The 6,000-nt window shown below is 49.0% G+C and overlaps 1 protein-coding gene across 3 annotated transcripts in view; it reads right to left on the bottom strand.

The window, feature by feature from the left end:
* Positions 1-5,655, bottom strand: part of ZRANB1 (zinc finger RANBP2-type containing 1) — a 42,999-nt gene extending 37,344 nt beyond the window's left edge. For 2 of the 3 annotated variants that reach the window (XM_064717487.1, XM_064717489.1), the window contains exon 1: positions 5,557-5,655. The gene's annotated coding sequence lies outside the window, so the exon portion shown is untranslated. Of the gene's footprint in view, positions 1-5,261; positions 5,283-5,556 lie in introns of those variants that run through there. The other variant, XM_064717488.1, reaches the window with a different exon arrangement.
* Positions 5,656-6,000: the final 345 nt, after the last annotated feature.

Consider the following 6,000-nt stretch of genomic DNA (forward strand, 5'->3'; position numbering starts at 1 on the left):
TGTCCCTGTTCCATGGGAGCAGAGCCCAACCAGGGAGCTCCTGACTCCCAAGGAAACGCGCTCAGCACCCACCACGGGGCACTGCCCTCCTCATCCATCCCAGGAGCGCCTTTGGGAAAGGATTTGCTGTTGGAATACACCTCAGCTCCAGTGAGCCAAACAAACCACACTCATTCTATCCAATTCTTCCCAAGGCAGCAAAGTATCAAACAGAGGGGAAAAGAAAAAATAGTAGCAAAAATGTCATTATCACAGCACACAAAGTGCACTAGTGTGGGTGCTGCTGCTTACCACACTGCAAAGGACTAATGTTAAATACCACAGGGAAAACAAATCCAAACTCCTTCTAAAGACACTGACACCAGTTTGGTGGTTGTTTTTAATCACCTTTTTTTAACCATATGATTAGCAATCCGTTTCATATCACTGCAGGGTACTCTGCACTCCTGGAAAGTTGCAGAGTAGCAGCTCTAAAACAGCAATAACAGGTTCTGGAGTGGGAGTAAGTTTCTACTAAAGGCAACACTGAACAACCTTCTTTAAATAAGCCTTTTTTAAAGCCATGAGGTGACATTTCTTTTTATCCCTGCACAGCTACACAGCAATGGGGAGGTCAAAAATCAAAAAGTAACTCGCCCAGCAGCCCATGTGAGCCCTTCAGCAAGATAAAAATGAGCTCAGCAGGCAGCCGGTAAGGGGAAGCCTCTGCAGGTAAAACCTGAGCCCAGTGGTTTTTGGGGTCTATCAGTTAACATGCTTTAAAAGAACAACTGTCACACTAAGAGAGTGATAATCTATAATAATATTTATGATTTTGTGTTTCCTTCTTTCATGGCATAGGCGGTGTTCAAGAGCTCTGTGCTCAAACTGGAGCTTTGTCCACCTGGCATTTTTCAGAACAACTTCATTTTCCTCTGCTGATGTCCCATTGGTGCAGAAACTCCCCGTGGTGTAGCCCAGGGAGAGGAGGGGATGGAGCAGGGAGTGAGGGCAGTGAGTCAGGGGGTGACAGTGACAGCAAAGCCAGCACAGAGCACTCCTGGCTTCCCAGGGCACTGAGAACCAGCACAGCCCCAAGCAGATCCTCAGCACCTCCTGAACGCAGGGCCTGCAGACTGAGCTGCTCCAGGGCAGCACTGAAATAACAGCAAGGAATAAACATGCCAGTGTCCCCACAGATCCCTGCTCACACACTGGGAAGGGGATTGGAGACTCAAGGAATACTTTCAAGGACATCAGCCACAAGTCAAGTTCTCACAGTGCACTTATGTCCCAACAACCACAAAAAAAGAATCTCTCATAAACCAACAATCATCAAACAAACTTCCTATTTTGTTTTTTGCTGGAATTATACACATTTATGAGATTTATGACATATTTTTCTTTCCAGATAATCAACTGACTGCACCAAGAACTACAGAGCTTTTAAATGAGTGGACCTATAAAAGTGTGCAAAAATTCAAAGTCACAAAAAGATTACTGATCAAAACAGCTCTAATACACTGAAAAAAACCCAAAAAAACAATAACAACCAACCACAGAAAAAACACATCACTCAAGTTTATTTTTCCTTCTAGTCACAGAAATCACGGTTCTAACAGTTTTCTTTAGCTCAGGAACCCCAACTCCTGAATACGCAGAAGTTACCAAGAAAACAAACACACCAAAGTTTCTTAATGCCCACAAACTCCTCAGCAACCCCAACTTTCTGTGTTTTATTAAAAGCAGCTTCTCAGGACCAGATGCTAAATCAAAGTGAAGTCAAAGAGCCACATGGAGGGTTTTGAAACCTGAACATTTGATTACAGAAGTAATGGCAAACAGAACCCAAAGAAAACCAAGCAGCACCGTGCCCTGGCTGCTGGCACAGCAGGAGGAGGAGCTGCAGCCTCCTGGCTCACAGATCCTGCTTACACAGCCCCATTTCCATCTGCCAGAGCAGACACAAGTCCATCCTTCCAGCCCCACATTCCCTGGACAGCAGCTTACATGGATATTTTCACTTTGTACCTTGGTCTCAGCACTACAGGTATTTTCAGCTCAGCTCTGAAAAGATCTTAAATCCTGTGTCATCTCCAGTAGTAAAAACAGTCCTTATTTTAAAATTTGCAAGCCATTCTTAGGAAGGAAAAAAAAAGAATCCAACTTAGTAGACCATAATAAGAAACAAACAAACAAACACAACAACAACAAAGCACGCAGTAGTATCCTTGTCTTAAGGACAAGCAGAACAGATTACATCAAGACAAACCCAAATAACCAAAGGGAAAAATGCCAACTTCATTACATCTGCTGTGCAGCAGAAAATGCAAAAGGGCTGCAAACGTGGCTGCTTCCTAGGCAAGATGCTCTGCACACACCAGCAATGCTTGCACTGTGTTACCTGCCCGTGTTCCTTGTAAAAAATCTCCTATTCCTTCTGCTTTCTTGGACCAGGGACTCCATACCAGAGAGTTCCCTCCTCAAACCTCACTGCCCTCACTCACTCCCTGCTCCATCCCCTCCATCCTCTCCTCTCCCTGGGCTACACCACAGGGAGTTTCTGCATCAATGGGACATCAGCAGAGGAAAATGAAGTTGTTCTGAAAAATGCCAGGTGGACAAAGCTCCAGTTTGAGCACAGAGCTCCTGAACACCGCCTATGCCACGAAAGAAGGAAACACAAAATCATAAATATTATTATAGATTATCACTCTCTTAGTGTGACAGTTGTTCTTTTAAAGCATGTTAACTGATAGACCCCAAAGTGGTAATTATTAATCTTGCACCTCAAGAAAGCTGCAAAAAAATGAACTGCACAGAGCAGCAGTGCTCCAGCCACTGCTGATGTAAAAATGAGCACAGTCACAATCCTGTGCAAGCTGAAGCAATGACAGCCACACAAGAAACGCTATGAGAAGTACCAGCAAATTGCCTGGATCCCAAATGCTTGAAATCTTAATTTGAAGACAAATGGTTTTAAGGTGTAATAAATTCCATTCAACTGACATGACAAAATTACAATTATCCGTGTTACTAAACTGATTTTACCAAGCTATTCCATCTGACAAGGGAAATGGCAAACTCTTCAGCAGCTGTGTTGAAAAAAATTATCTTTTCAACTTTGCCTTGTTTCCCTCCTCACACATTTAAAAAAAAAATTAAGAACTCTGTTACAGCTAAGCCAGCCATTTTCAGCTGCCAAACTAAAGTTTAGTTCCATTTTAGTACCAGGAGACTGTGGATCATAATTCATCGAGTTAAACTGAGGATTACTTGTTGACATCAATTTTGAACAGCCCAAAATAACCCAGTCTTCAAATTTTGGGGGGAGGAAAGGGCACGAGATTATGAAGAGAACTGGCAGGAGCAGTTTCAATGCTTTGCTGTGATTAGCAGAGAGCACATCACGACAGGGAATGGATTGATCTGAAGCTGTGCTAGAACTGATATGGCAAAGAGAAGCTGGAAAGAGAAACAGTAACACCCAACTTAATACACCAAGGAGCCTGTAAATCTCACTTTAAAGAGCCTGAGAGAACATTTGATTATTTGATTGACTGTATTAAAAATAACCTCCCATTCAATCAGTAAACTATTTCCTACTTACACTTCTGGCTTATTTACAGATCCTTCTTGCAAAGGGCAGCAAAGATGGGTGGGAATTCCTGTCCCCGAGGAATTTACAGGTCAAACAACACACAGTGAGAACGGCCACACACAAAGCTAGAAATGTCCCCCTGACCCATTCTGAGCTGCAATTAGTCCCCAATTAAAGTCACGCTCCTGTGATGAACCCCGTTGATGCTTTTGTGCCACTCAGCATTCCAATTACATTAATATTTGTAATTATACTTCTGAGAGAATGCTAATAGCCACAGCTCCTCAGGAACAGATGACAGTGCCACCAGTGTCACCCCCACCTGCCTGCCCTTGCTTAAGCAGCAGAAGCAAAGCAAAGGTAGCAATTTCTTTTTCCTTCAAGAGAACTACACCACATAATTAGAGTTTCACAAATGCCACGCATCCAAAGGCTTTATTCTCTTTGAGTGCTGTGACAGACTTAAAGCAGACTGATCCTTCACATATGACACGCCAGCCTCCACATGCTGAAACACCAACTCAGCTTGGCCTTCAGAGGGAGGCCAGCAAGAGTTCCAGAACACCTCCTGCTGCTCACCTGTCTCCCCCTGTCTGAGTAACTACTGAGAAAGGGGAGGGAAAATAAATAAGCCTCACAAATCTCTTCTGTGAGACCGATAAGCAGATGGAAAAACAAAACTGATTACAACAGATCTCTCCTGAACCACGGTTAAAAGGTTCTGCTCGCAACAGAGTGAGCTCTAAGGAGAGAAAGAGGGAGTTACTACACAGAAGACAGCTCACCTTTCAATTTTTGCCCAAACAAACGCATCAAAGCACTAAACTCACATGCCAGCCCCACGGCAGGCAGCTGGTGAGCAGAGACTGTTCAAGCACAGCACAAAGCCCGTCAAACAACGTCTGTTTACCACACCAACCCCCAAGAATTCCAGAAAAAGTTGTCATTATTGCCACGGCTGAAAGTCACCGTGGCAGCAGAAAGTTCTCAGCAGCCGGGCAGTGCCAGCCGTGCAGGACACCGGGATCCAGCTCCTCCATCATTTATTTCTGCCACCGGCCGCGGGGACAGGCTGACCCTGTCACTGCCAAGGAAGGACTCACAGACACATGCGAAGGACTCACAGACACATCCATGACCTCCGCAGACGAGTTTATCTTATCCTGCCAGGAAGCTGCTGCAGTCTGGGACGGGGAAGGCAGACAGGGAGGCGCTGGCAGCGTGGATTACCAAGGTCTGCCTCGCTCCTTAATTCAACTTTCCCAATTTTTGTTTGGACTTCGGTTCCCAAAGAACGAGCTCGATTTGGAAACGCTTCTCACGCTGTACTTTACTTCTGATGAAGCATCGACAATAGGTGATCACAGAATGAATCACGGAGTGGGTTTGGGCTGGAAGGGACCTTAAAGATCATCTTGTTCCAACCCCCTGCCATGGCAGGGACACCTTCCACTATCCCAGGGTGCTCCAAACCCTGTCCATCCTGTCTTGGACACTTCCAAGGATGGGACAGGCAATACCATGGAAGTTCTGCTACCCAAAATGCACAGACACATCCCATCACTCCCATCACCTACTCCAGCACGGCGTGCAGATCCACACAGGCACATCCGAGCACCAACAGAATCAAAGCAGGAGGGTGGGAAGAAGTGGGAGGGAGGCAGCACAGGCATGATCTCACCAGGCACACTGAGGCACCACAGCCCGGGGTCCGGAGCAGCAGCCACGGGAGAAAAAATCCGAGTTTCCTGCCTTTGTAGGGAGGCTGTGCCAGCCTGCCTGCCCTCAGCAAGCCGTTCCACGCGGGACACCGAGCGCAGCGGGATCCGGGGCCGCGCCGGAGGCGCCTCCTCACAGCCCCCCCGACCCCGCAGCGGGTCCCCGCTCGGCCCCGGCTCAGCTCGCCCCCGCTCCCCCCGCGCCCCCTCGCCCTGCAGCGCTGCCCGAGGAGGGCAGTGAGAGCACAGGGGCTTTACCTCTCCGCCGGGATCCGTCCCTCAGTCCCTCAGGAACACGCTCGGAGCACTGGGAGCCGCCTGCGCCCCGCGCCGCCCCCCCCCCCTCCCGCGCTCCCCCCCCGCTCACGACATGGTCTCTCCCGAGGCGCCGCGGCTGCCGCGGCCGCGGGCGCTCCCACTCGGCGCGGCGGGGGGGGGGAGGCTCTGCCCGCGCTCCTCTAATGGCGGCGGCCGGAGCGGCCCAAAGCAAAATAAACCCCCGCACGGCCGAGCAGCACGTCAGCGCGGCCTGCCGCCCTGCGCGCCGCCCATTGGCTGGGCCCGCTCCTGCCTTCCGCCAATCGGCGGGCGGCTCTTTGCGCAGAGCGGTGATGTCATCGGTGCCGCGGGGTGCCGCGCGCAGGGCGGGCGCCAGGGGGCGCCTCCCGTGCCGGCCCCTCAGGGCGGGACCTTCGGGGCTGT

This window comes from Zonotrichia leucophrys, chromosome 6 (genome assembly GCF_028769735.1).
Source record: "Zonotrichia leucophrys gambelii isolate GWCS_2022_RI chromosome 6, RI_Zleu_2.0, whole genome shotgun sequence".
NCBI lineage: Eukaryota > Metazoa > Chordata > Aves > Passeriformes > Passerellidae > Zonotrichia > Zonotrichia leucophrys.